The 13,751-nt window shown below is 39.7% G+C and overlaps 1 protein-coding gene and 1 long non-coding RNA gene across 7 annotated transcripts in view; one reads left to right on the forward strand and one right to left on the reverse strand.

The window, feature by feature from the left end:
* Positions 1-9,396, reverse strand: part of LOC111756932 (uncharacterized) — a 129,670-nt gene extending 120,274 nt beyond the window's left edge. The window contains exon 1 of the long non-coding RNA XR_010043711.1: positions 9,306-9,396. This is a non-coding gene — a long non-coding RNA (uncharacterized LOC111756932). The remainder of the gene's footprint in view (positions 1-9,305) is intronic.
* The window catches only part of Kbtbd12 (kelch repeat and BTB domain containing 12), a 55,689-nt gene continuing 50,826 nt past the window's right edge, over positions 8,889-13,751 (forward strand). For 2 of the 6 annotated variants that reach the window (XM_063237798.1, XM_063237799.1), the window contains exon 1: positions 8,892-9,125. The gene's annotated coding sequence lies outside the window, so the exon portion shown is untranslated. The other 4 variants (XM_013152824.3, XM_013152831.2, XM_013152834.3 and 1 more) reach the window with 4 other exon arrangements.

Consider the following 13,751-nt stretch of genomic DNA (forward strand, 5'->3'; position numbering starts at 1 on the left):
TGATGATTTGCTACATTCTTTTTGCCAGTATCTTTTTGAGGATTTTTACATCTATGTTCATTAGGGAGAATGGTCTGTAATTCTCTTTCTTACTTGAGTCTTTCTCCAGTTTTGGTATCAGGGTAATGCTTGCTTCTAGAAATAAATTTGAGAGCATTGTTTCCCTTTTAATTTCATTAAAGAGTTTGGGAAGTAGTGGTATTAGGTCTTCTCTAAAATTCTTACAGAATTCATCAGTGAATCCCTTGGGGCTTGGGCTTTTAATTACATTTTCAAATTCATTATGTGATACGGTTTATTTAGGATTTTTATATCATCTTGGTTCAACTTTGGTAATTCATATGTATCTAGGAGTCTGTCCACTTCTGCATTTTCCGTCTTATTAAAATGGAAGTTTTCAAAGTAGGTATAGATAATCTTCTGGATTTCTCCAGGGTCCATTATGATTTCACTCTTTCCATTCTTAAATGCATGGATTTGAGATGCTTTTTTATAAGATTGGATAAGGGTTTGTTGATTTTATTTAATCTTTCAAAGAAACAATTTTTCAATTCATTGATACTTTGCATTTTTTTTAGTCCCCAATGTGTTAATTTCTGCTGTGATCTTTATAATTTCCTCCTTTGTATGAGTTTTTAGCTTAGCCTGTTCTTCTTAATCTAGAAGTTGAGGTTTGCTATTGAGTTGTTAATATGCACGTGCCCTGTTTTCCTGATAGGGGTATTTAGCGCTATAAATTTACCTCTTAGGACTGCTTTCATTGTGTCCCATAAGTTCTGGTAAGTTGTATTGTCAGTATTATTCAACTGTAAAAGCTATCTAATTTCTTTTTATTTTCATCTGTGACCCATTGGTTGTTCAGGAGGGTGCTATTTAATTTCCATGTGTTTATGGTTTCTTTTGCCATGGATTTCCAGTTTCATTGCACTATGGCTTGATAATATGCATAGGATAATTCCAATTCCTTTGCATTTATTTAAGCATGTTCTATGAGGCAGTATATGGTTTATTTTGGAGAATGTCCTGTGTGTCGCTGAGAAGAATGTGTATTCTGATGTTGTGGGGTGGAACACTCTACAGACATCTACTAAATCCACTTGTTAAAAAGTTTAATTTAGTTCTAATATTTAGTTATTGATTTTTTTGTCTAGTTGATCTGTGTTTTGTGACGGTGAGGTATTATGGTCTCCCAATACAATTGTATTAGGGTTTATTTGAATTTTCATCTCCATTAGTAATTGTTTTATATAGTTGGGTGCATGGTATTTGTTGCATATATATATTTATGACTGTTGTCTCTTCCTCTTGGATTATTCTGTATAGAGGATGTAGTGACCTCTTTTATCTCTCTTAATTAGTCTTGGCTTGACATTCACTTAATCTGAAATAGAATAGCTATCCCTGCTGTTTTCTGGATTCCTGTCACATGAAATATTGTTTTCCATCCTTTGTCTTTCAGTCTATGAATTTCCTCTTTCATTAAATGTGTTTCCTATATGCAGCATATTGTTGAATCTTGCTTCTTGATCCTTTCCACAAATCTGCATCTTTTGATTGATGAACAGAGACTATTAACACTGATACTTATAGCTGATATGTATTGACTTATCTTTGTCATGTTATTTTCCTGTTGTTGGCTCCCTTCTTTTTTCTCCTCCTCCTGTTTAATTGTTTACCTTGCCTGGTCGGTTTCTTCTGTTGGGGTTCATGGAGGTATGGTCCTTGTTATCTCTCTATATAATGTCCTTCAAAACATTTTGGAGTGCTGGTTTGGTGGTTATAAATTTCCTCATATGTTCTTTGCCATGGAGGTATCTTATTTCTCTATCAGCTTTGAAAGAGAGTTTTGCAGGATTCATCAATCTGGATTGAAGATTGCTTTCCTGGAAATTGAAATACTTCACTCTAAGTGCTCCTTGACTTGAGTCTATGCTGAGAAGTCAGCAGTGACTCTGATGGGCTTTCCTTTATAGGTGATTTCGGTTTTTTTTCCCCTACCAGCTTTTAAGATTCTATTCTTGTGTTGAATTTCTTGAATCTTGACTATAATATGCCTGGCTATAGACACTTTTTGGTCATAGCTATTTAAAGTTCTATTACCTTACTTATCTGTATGTCAAATCCTTTTTTTTTCTCCCAGGGAAGTTTTTTGCTATGACATCTGTGAACAGTTTTTTAGTAATTTGTGCTATCTCCTGCTCTGTTTTTTTTAACTCCAATTAATATTATTCTTGTCTCATCTAGCAGCTGATGGATTGATTTATCATAGTCAGTTGCTTTTATTGAGAAATCTTTTTTTCATAATTGCTAACTGCAAGCCTGTCTTCTATATCTAAAATCTTGTCCTCACACTAACTTAATCTACTTTGAATACATAAATATCTCTGGGATATCTGCTTGAATCTGCCTTATAGATTCCATTTCTTTCCTATACTGAGAATTTATGGCTTTCATAGTTTTCTTAAGTTTGTCTATGTTTTTGCCTGTATCTGTTCTAGCAACACTAAGCATGGTATTTATTTTGGATACCATCTCTGCACTTATCTGAGGAATTATTTCTTATTTGATTTTTTTCAAGAGCTTCATTGAATTGCTTTGTTGTTACCACTTCAGAGAAGCCAGGTGGGAAGCTTTTTATTTGTCTCACCTCATTGCCTCCTGGGTTTCCCTTCAGGGAACTGGATGTCTGGGGTTGCATCTTGTTTAAGTGTCTTCTCATTTTCTTTTCTTTGTTTAGTTTAATTCCTGGGGTGATGCTTGTAAATTGTCAATGGTGGGTCACTTTACTGCTAGTGTTTAGGACCCTTAGGTGATGACTACTTCTCCAAGGTATCTTCCAGGTATAGCTAGTTTTGGATTTTGAATCTGTTGGAAGATCCTATCTCTTCAATTTGTTGGGAGATGAGAAGTTGCTACTTGTTTGACCCAGTCTCTTGTTCTTCTGCACTGTGCCACAGTGTTTTCTGTGACCCTTAGTTAATGTCAGTCATAGAATACCAGGAAGAACAGCTATTTAAAACAATTGTGTCACTTTTGGTTACAGTGATACCATTAGTATCAAACACGTTAAAAAATTATAAACTGAGCTAACCCTTTACCTGTATGAACTAGATTTGCGGCTATATAACAAAATCTATAACAAACCAGAGGACTATATGCAGTATACAAGTGCTTAATATGTCAATCTTGCCCTCAGAGGTTAAAATTTAAGTGCTAAAGAGAAAGTAGAGAACTGGAAGAAGAGGAAAAGATTAGACATAAGGTTGAAGGACAAAGGGGAATCACATTAACTTTGGGAAACTAGTGTAGAAGACCAGAGGGAAAGAGTGAAGGAAGAGATGAAAAGAAAAACAGAACAGAACCACAACCATAAAGAGTTCACACCTATAAGGAGAAAAACAAAAAACAAATGACAGAGAGAGGAAAGTATAAAAGGTCCACTTCCAGGTTTGTCCGGGCTTGTCTCTGCTTTCACTGGTATACAACCTATGGAGACAGAATCCTGATCCATGCCAACCTTTTCCAGTAACCAGCAGTAGCTTTTTGGGAGGGTAGTGGATAATCTCAGCAAGCCTGCACTTTGTGGTTGAGACAGTCACATTGGCTCATCACCTACCAAGCTCCTTCCACAAGTCTGAGTCCTGCCGGGAGCCACTAGATGGCGTCAGGCACAGTTCTGTGTTCTGATCTCAGCTGGCCCATCCCCAAAATAGCTCCAGGCCAAATGCTCTTTCCCACAGAAAAATGAGCCCTTTGCACTCACCACCAGCCAGTATAGTCCTCCCATCTGCTGCTCTCCTCTATATTCATGTCTGCTGCTCCCCTCTACTGCATCTCTCTGCAGAGGCCTCCAGGGTTGCAAGCCACCACCATGTGCCTGTAAGTTCGAACAACTCCTCTCACACAGTGAGAGAAAACACAGCCGGCTACCTCCTCCTTATTTGTTGAAGTTTCTCTTCAGTCTCTCCATGGGTTTCAATTTTCACTTCAGATTCTTCTTGGGTCCCAGAAACCCACTTCCTTCCTTCTTGTCTTCCTCACATTGCAATATTCTAGCATCTGGATGGTGACTCTCCAAGAGGCTTTTTCTCTGCTGCTTATTACTCTACCATCTTAATCCCTCCCCCCCAAAACATTTAAAACATGCTTTTAAAGGCCCCTTGACAACACTTGAAGAGCAACTTTAGCTAAACGTTGAATGGGGAAATGGCCACCATAGCACAGGTCACATATTTGTAACTACCGGGTGTAAAGAGGGAAGATGAAAACAAGCCACTAGGAAGGGCAACCAAGGTAACAGAAAGATTTAAGGGTTTATTTTCTAAAGATTAGGAAATAGTTGGCATGTAATTTTAAGGATTAGGAAATTGGCATGTGATAACCATCCGGGAAATGACCAAAGGAAGGGACAGATGTCAAGGGAGGCATAACCATTCTGACATCAATGCCAAATTATTCTGAAAGAACAAATTGCAGGGTTCAGGTGGAAATTTAAAGAGAAGCTGCAGTACATGGGTTCACTGGTAGACCAGACCTTTCTTTTGCAATACAGTATGAGACACTCCACCCCTGAGTGCTAGCAAGCAGAAGGAATGGCTAGTGCCCAATACAAGGATACTTTGGGAGAGAAGATACCATGAGCAGTGTCAAGAGCACATAATGGGAAAGCAAAAACTCCCTTGTTCTATATAGAAGACATTCATTTCACAACACAAATCAGTTCAATTAATATGCCCCTGTCTCAGGCAATTTTTTGCTGCTGTAATAGAATACCATAGAATGGGTAACTTGTAAAAGAAGAAGAAGGAGGAGGAGGAGGAGAAGAAGGAGAAGGAGAAGAAGAAGAAAGAAAGAAAGAAGCTTATTTGTCATAGTTCCGAAGGCTAGGAAGTTGAAAGTCAAGGGCCACACCTAGCGAGGGCCTTCTTGTGTGGTTATAACATGGTGAAAGGATAGGCAAGGGCAGGTGACACAGAGAAGGGCGTGAGTTTTCACTGTACCTAATCAACCCTCTCCTAACAACCTCAATCATGGGGACAACCTCAGGACATAGTGACCTTTTATATGTTCCACATCCCAATACCATCACAGCAACAATTGCATTTCAACCTGAAGTTTGGAGGGAAAATTTTGGAGTCCTCTGCTATGTGCCAGGTAAGTGCTGATCACTGGGGAGACAGAAGTAAGTGCAACCACTTTCTGTCCTGAAGGCTATGAGACCCTGGACCACTGTAATGCTGTGAGCCAAGGACCATTTACCAGCAGTGCTGCAGAGCAGAAGCGCTCTGGAATACACAAAACTGCATCATCATTTCGGCTGGCAAGGTCTTCTGTGAAAAATGCACAGAAGAGGTGACATTCAAGCTGGATTTAGGAAATAATGAGCATTCTCTAATTATATTTACTCATTTCCCAACTACTTATGGAGCACTTACTCTGTGCCAAGCACTGTGTTAGGTTCTGGGGACACGGGAGACCAGTGACAGCCATACTTTCTGACCTCACAGTGTTTGGAAGAGGAGCCATGAACCATATTGTTAGGTGAACAAAGGCAAACCTAAGCCTGAAAGGGGCTGGAGATACAAGGCTCAAGGCTCCATGAAGGGTGAAAAGAGAACTCATGAATCTCTAGAAACTGGGTGAGGGCCAAGGATGCTAGCTTTAGATTCAGCATAATTTTATTCTCGTTGGTCCCCTGGATAAACTGGACTTTCAGCTCCCACGCCCTTGTGGCTTGAACACAGAATTTAGTAGGTCCAATGATATCCGAGCAAAGTCATGTCTGTGACTTCTGAGTATTCCCTTAAAGAAAAGGGCTGGTCTTCCTCTTCCTCCTCCCCCTGACTGGAAGTGGTGGGGGTCACCTTGGGGTAGGTGAATGAGAGAGATACTTGAGGGGAAGTGTAACAAGAAGGAGTTGGGGTCAATCACAGGCGCCTTATTAGCCTTTCAGTGCCCACCCATGCAGTTACACACAAAAAAATTCCCTTTAGATTACAAAGTTCTCCTATCTTCTTTTTTCTTTCCTTTCTCTTCCTCTTTTTTTTTTAATTGAGGTACTGCTTTACCACTGAGCTACACACACCCTGTAATCCCTCCCTTTTGAGATAGCATCTCACTAAATTGTCCAATTGACCTTGAACTTCTAACCCTCCTGTTTCAGCTTCCCAAGTGGCTGGAATTACAGGCATACAGACACACACACACACACACACACACACACACACACACACAGAGGACTCCTTTTAATTCTGTATCAAAGCAGCCAAGCCTACATATCTTACAATATGCAAGGTCTCTGGTCATGACTTAATGAGGCAACAATTAATCATGCTTGCATGTTCAGAAATTACTTGAGCCCTGCCTAAAATAGGACTTTGAACATTCATATATTCAGTACTAGGGATTTTGTTGCTGGGGGAAATGAAATAGTGGTGTAATATGAAGAGAAGTTTGGCTTCAAGAAGGTTTCAAACTGGGGATCTAGCTCAGTGGCCTAAGTGCCTGGCAGCACAAGATTGTGAGTTTGATCCCCAGTACCAAAAAAAAAAGCTTCATGTCTTTTTACAAATGCTGTCTAGATTAAGCTGTGGGTAGCCCAGAATCGCCTCAAGATTAAAGGCCTGTCTGAACCTGACTCCACATCTTGTAAGCGCAGAAGTGTGGCTTAATGAACAGATAATGGCTTTGCTTCACAGCCTCCCTTTTATGGGGTCTTCCAAGTGGAAGAAATGTGCTTCAAGAAATATGGTCCATAACTGGTTCACAACAGAAGGAAATAAAGATTATCAGTAGGAGATGGTTTCTGTACCCCTGTCAAGACTTCGGGAAAAAGAGATCCCATTTAAAAACACATGCCTTTGACGAGGGGTGATGATTTGGTGTAACTTTCCAGTTAACAAAGTACTTTCTCACTATTAGCTCTCCTAACTCATTCACCTAATAATCCAGAAGGGAGACAGACCCATTATCATTTGTCTACGGTAGCCCAGAAGCTTGGTGACTTACAGGACACTATGAGGCTGCAGGGAGAAAACAGAACCAGGCCAGAGTGCTGGATGCCCCAGATCCAGGCCCACCTTCCTTTCCCTGTACCTGTTTTGCCTCACACTTGTCTGAAATGTGTGACCATTTGGAAGAACACAGGCATGGTGAGCACCAGTTTGGATCTGGAATGTCCAGAAAGGCTGTTGCACTGAAGGCTTGCTTCCCGGCTTGTCAACATTGAGAGATGGCAGGAATTTGAAGATATGGGGCTTAGTGGAGGTCTTCAAGCGATTGGAAAGATAGCCTAAAAGGGCATTATGGGGCCTTCATCTTTTCCTTTCTCTCTCTCAATTCCTAGCCATGAGGTAAGTGGGTGTACCCTGCCATTTTCTTCCAGGACCCAAATTTCCAAAACTATGAGTCAAATTAAAACTTTGCTCTTCATAAATGGATTGTCTCTGATATTTGTTACAGTGATGGAAAGCTGGATAACACAATAGGATGCAGCAGGTGTGTGCACATGGCTACAATGTGAAGCTCTATAGGATGACAATGTGAATATGTACCAACAACAACACTCTTGAGTCCTTTGGATATCAACAACACTCTGAGACAAAAACAACCAGTGAGGACAAAAAAAAAAAAAAATGGTGGTGTGGCAGCTTCTGGAAGCCCCACCCTCCCACAGGGGGCCTACAGGTGCTTCACCCAAAACTGCAGATCCTAAAGCTAACATACACCACATCTTGTATGCACACACACACACACACACACACACAAAAGGACTAAGAATAAACTCATTGGCCCAACCTGTTCTTAAAAGTCATCCTCCAAGTCCAAGACTTCCAGTCCTATTTCTGGGTAAAACAGTATATTCGATAAATACTTACACTTCACTAAGTATTTGGTAAATTAATATTTTGAGAATCATCTAACATCACTTAGTGACAGAACCAAGTATCTCTTTCGGTTCTGTCACTAAGTGATATCTCTGGATATCAAGCTATAGATCCTCACAAGAAATCCTGCTTCTTGTAACCAATGAAAAAGGTGAAATAAAACAGTCAAATAGGAATTTGAAGAGGGCACTACAGTAAGCTGAGGAGAGCTTATTAGTTTTGCACAACACTTTATCAAAAAAAAAAGTGGGAATACAACGATTGTAGAAGGATTTTACTGGGGCTGATAGATCAAGGAATGTTTGTAAGAAAGAAAGAATTTTCTCAAATAACTGTACATACATAACATGTAAATACAAATGCATGCAAAGAGTCTTCATTAACATGAAAACCTTCTAAAATGTTTTAAGGGAATTTACTTACCAACAAAAGTTCATTTTCAATGTGATATTGATATAGTATTACACACATACACAAATGAGAACATTGATTTTAAAATGAGTTGCTGGGGCTGGGGATTTAGCTCAGGAATATAAGCGTCTGCCTGGCAAGCACGCTATCATGAGTTCAAACCCCGGCACCAAATAAATAAATAAATTTTTAAAAAAATAAAAATGAGATGACCAATGCCTGTGACATATTATACTAAAAATGCTGGTTGCATATCTAAGGTTTACATTTAATTGGGCTCCCACATTTTACCTGACAACTCTACTGGGGGTCCACGCAATAGGGACACGTATAGAGTTTTTTGTTCGTTTTGCAGCTTTCACGGATTAAACGAAAGATCCATCACCTTGAAAAGTCCAATCCTAAATTCTGTTCTAAAATACGCTGTGACTCCGTTTCTTCAGCCCTCTGGCACGTGGGCAGGCGCGGGAAGACTCGCGCAGGCGCAGAGGGGCCAGAAGGCTGTGGTAGTTGCTCTCTAGAATCTGCGCGGGAAGACCCGCGCAGGCGCAGAGCAGCCGGAAGCGCGTGCTCTGGGCCTGCTCCAACGCGGAGGAGCACCTGTCATCCAAAAGGCCCGCGAGCGCCCTCCCTGCTTCCCTCCCCCGCCTCAGGCGCTGACCCGCGGCCCCCTGCCAGCCAAGGAACCGGCGCCGTCTATTTATATCGCTTGTCAGGCTCAGGCCCATATTGGGCAGTGCAGCGGGTCAGGCCCCTCCCGGTGCGTCGACCCCAGAGCATGCCGGCTGGGTTGCAGCGCTGTTGCGGGGCCCTGCAGAGCAAGTGGGCGTAAGTAGGGGCGGAAGGTTGGGATCCAGGGAGGGCACAGCCCACGACCTTGACGCGACCTTGAGCTCATGGTCCCAGGGGCCAGGTGGTGTCTGCCCCACAGCCTGCCGGCTGGCTGTCCCTATGTCAGTGTCCTGGCCTTCCTCACAATGTCTTTCTCTGAATTCTCCACCGACTTACCTTCTGCTGTCCTCGCCAGATGACCAGCGTCCATCGTAAGGTAGGGGCAGCTAGGACCTAGAAGAGTGCCTGGCACTTAGAATGATTCGTTTAAATTCAGTCGACGTGGATTGTATCCCTGGGCAACTCTCTTAACTTTAAAGCCTGGAAAATAATTGCCCCACATTTTCCCCACTGATTCTTAAGAGGAACTAATGAGCTATAATGCATATTAAAGTACTTTGAAAAGTAGAAAGCACTGGGAGAGTGCAAAACATTGTGATCTCATCAAAGGAAAGGAAAAAAGGAAACTTGTCTTATTGTCTTCATCATTCATGTGTCCGACCATTATTCACTGCCTACCGTGCGGGATGGATTATTACTGTTGAAATGAAATCAGGTCGTTTCCACACTAGTGGGAACCTCGGAGCACATTTAGGGCAGTGCACATGATCCAAGCATCTACATGGATCAGATTTGAGCAAGATGATGCAGAAACTGGCAGTATGGACAGGCTCTGATGTAAAGTAGGGGAAGCCAATCTAAATGTCAATAAGGTAATCTAAGCAAGCAGGGTCAGATGGGCAGTGAGGACAGCTCTCAGCAGCGGACCACGGAGGCCAGGCCCTTGGAGGGCAGATGTGCCATCCTAGAGGCACCCTCTGGCTTTTCAGATCCTGCACACTGCCAGGGAATTAAAGGCTGATTGTTGCCATCTCTTCCATTTTTCCAGTAGATGTTGGCATATTTCAACTTGCATGTTGACAACTAATTTACCAAAAAGAAGGAAAGACAAGAGAGAGAAGAGAGAGGAAGGGAGGAAGGAAGAAAATGAAATAGATTAGCAGCCAATTTATAATCTCTGACCTAAGTAAACCTGACATTCTCTACAAATGGGAATCTCAGAGAAGTGATGACTGGGAATTACTTTTGAGTGTAGGAATGGGAGGTAGATTTCATAATGCATCGAGCTTTATGCAAGAGAATCAAGATTGTTCATAATTCTGAATTATGCATCTGACTAGTGAGAGGTTAGCAACTTAAAGCATGACTTTTGTATATAGAAGAAAAGTCTGCTAAGTGTCCTCACAGCCATGTTAAAAAATGGAAAGTGATTAAGACCTAAGACTCCCCCAATCCCATGCTCTTCATGAAAGGACAGGAGAGCATGGCATAAATAAATGGCAGTAACAGGGTCCAGATGGACATGGAAGGGAAGCGATGGTTTCACTAGGAAAGGATTGATTGGATTGGGAGAGCCAGTTACAGTTTTCAGGTGGACAGAGGTAGAAGGATACTCCTGACAGGACAGCGAATATGTTCTGGCATTGTCAGCAGTTCAGTAATACCACAAAACATTGACAGTCCCAGGGAAGGGAAGTCAGGAGATAGGCAAGAAAGGATGGAAAGTGTCAGACTGTGAGGAGCCTTAGTGAGTGGTGGTGAAAGGAGACCCATGATAATTTTTAAAATATAGGGTAAAAACTTTATATATGGTCATGAATAGTTTGCAAAAAAGGTCCCTCTGCCAAGAGGATTCTGCCTTAAACATTGGAACTGGGATATTTTCTCCTGGGTTTTTCCTGGGTACCCAAGTCTAATAAGGGAGTTTTAGGAAGATTGTGTAGCTTTAGGAGCCCTATCAGTTTTCTAGATTTCAGGGGTTTTTGGTATCCAGTCTCTTCCCATCACACAGACCAATGCCAGAGAAATTGGGACAAGAGGGCTACAACCTTGAAATTTCAAAGCTGTTATTATTCAGACTGGATTGGAGGTTTTAATGTTTTGCATTTTCTAGTCACTTATATCTGGGCTGCCTATACTTTGATCCTCTAAAAAGAAAATTCATAATGTATCTGTTATCTCCCTTTACATAGGGCATGTTTAATTAGATAATGCACAGATGTGGTTTATAATGAGGGTTAGAGGTTCAAAAGATATACAACAAATATAAGACAGTTTTTAAAAATTATGACTTATACAATATTTAACACATGAAAACAGCATCAAGAATAATAAAATATATATAGGGTACCACCATAGAGCTGGAAAAATTAAATATTTATACTATTGAAACTCTTTGTTGTTCTCCCCCTCCTTCCACACCTCCTGAAGGCAACCACTGTCCTGCATTTAAAATTACACTTCATTTCCTTATATTCCACTACAGTGCTATGGCTTCTTAAAGAATCTCTCATTTTTAAAACTTTTTATTTTGATATACTTCAAACCTTAAAGAAAAGTTCCAAGAATGGAACAGAAAACCCCTTTAGCTAGATTACCAGTTGTTTATATTTACTTCATCAAAATATATGGCCTACATTTACTCTATTAGAATATATAATACTACTTTCATATTTTAAACATATTAGCAGTGTGCAGCATTATCCTGTAGTCTTCTACACAGAGATTCATCCACATGAATATATGTAGATCTAGTTTTTTTTTCTGCACAACATTGTTTTGAGTGAATAAACTATAGTCTATCTGTGCTGTTAATGGCATTGTAATTTTTCAAGTTATCACTATTCTAAGCAGTGTTGCTGTAAATTTAAATTAGTTTTTCTTCAGCAAAATATGGGAAATCTTCATAAAGAGGAAGGACTAGTCATTTTATCCATTATTCAGAGAAATAGCCACTGTAAAGATAATATGAAGACCATAGAAGATTATAAGAGCAAAACATTTGTGATTTAAGGAAAATGACATTTTTGCCCCACACTAAAATTTATAGCAGTCCATTTCTCAAATATAATGAACATGAGCATAACTGCATTGTGGATTTGCAAAGTAATTAGGCTTTATTCTTGTGATTTATATTTATCTTTGCTACTCATTTTTCTCCATTATTATGGGTACTATTATTAAGAATGCACCAGTCCAGTCTTCTATAAATTGGAGCAGAGAATAACTTCCCATTGATATCATTGAGAACATTTATACAATTTTGTTTTGCTGATGAAAGGAGAATGTACTCTTTGCCCTCATTATGAGAAAAAGTTGCCGTCAGCTCTCTTCATTTGTGTTGAGCTAGATCTGTGTCAAGTGATTTGTACATGCACCCAAATATTTTTACTGTTTGAAGAACTATTTTACAGGTATATTCTGTACCAACTTTAACCAAGTGAAATTTACCAAGCAAGTTACAGTTGTACATTCATGGCTTTATTCATTCTCCCAAATATTCAAGTGGTTTTCTTTGTTTGTTTTTGTATTTTGGTATGGGGATTGAACTCATGACCTTGCGCTTGCCATGCAGGCATTTATGGTGCTGAGCTATATCCCCAGCTCAAATCTGAAACGAATCCAAGGTGAGAAAACTAGAATCTAAAAAGGCCAACAACAAGGATTCAAACCCAGGGCTCAGTCTATGCAAACCAAAAGTCTTTAATCTGGGCATTCAGATGCCTAGTACTAATCTAACTATTTATGTACTTTATCACCATTTACCAAGGAAGAAACCAAAGTTTAGAAAGTCTTAATAAATTGGAGATTACAGCATGTAAGCAGCTAACCCAGGATTCAGACACAGGACTTTCTCAGTTTAAATTCCCTATCTGCCATGCCAGTATTTTCTATGCATTTTCTGCTTACAAGAACAATACTGAAGCTGGGTATGGTGGTGTACACCAGTAACCCCAGCACACTGGAGACTGAGGCAGGAAGATCACTTCAAGTTTGAGGCTAGCCTGGGCTACATAGAAAGTTCAAGTCCAGCATGGAATATGTAGCGAGACCCTTTCAAAAAGCAAACCAAAAATAAAAGAAGAAGAAGAAAGAAAAAAAATACTGAGAATGTTTTTGAAGTGCAGTGGCTAATTTAACTTCATAGGCATTTTTCAGGATTTCCATCAATAAATTCATTTAATCTATAAATTCATAGCAATTAGAGTAGCTTTTGAGACATATAAAGGGCATGTGGAAAGAAGGAATACTTAACAAATACATATGCCTAATTAAGTTTTTCATAATAAATGTTTCTCTAGAGTATTTGAAATGGTTATTTCTGTTTTAAAATAAATTCTGAATTTTTGTTATTTGTTGAAGCCAATTTTGATACTGGGAAGCTGCACTCATGTACAATAGTTATTCAAGAAATTGATTTATATTTGAGAATCTGAGGAAATCAGGTGATCTTAAAACAGGAAGATTCCTCTCTCAGAACTCTTCGGCTGAATCTAAGAGAAGTGGAAATTAGTCACACAGACAGAATGTTGTCCTACTCACAAAATAGAGGATGCATTTATTTATAACATTAGAGCAGCAGTCAGCAACCTGCCACTTGCTTTTTATAGCCCTTGAGTTAAGAATGGATTTCATAAAAAATAGATAAATAAATAAAAATTTTAAAAAGAATGGATTTCATCCTTTTAAATGACTTGAAAAATTCAAAAGAATAATACTTTATGACGTGAAAATATGATATGATATATATGAAATTCAGGTTTTGCTCGCCATTAAACAACG

The sequence above is a fragment of the Cavia porcellus genome, unplaced genomic scaffold (assembly GCF_034190915.1).
Source record: "Cavia porcellus strain 051 isolate PalLab524CR breed Dunkin Hartley unplaced genomic scaffold, mCavPor4.1 scaffold_27, whole genome shotgun sequence".
NCBI lineage: Eukaryota > Metazoa > Chordata > Mammalia > Rodentia > Caviidae > Cavia > Cavia porcellus.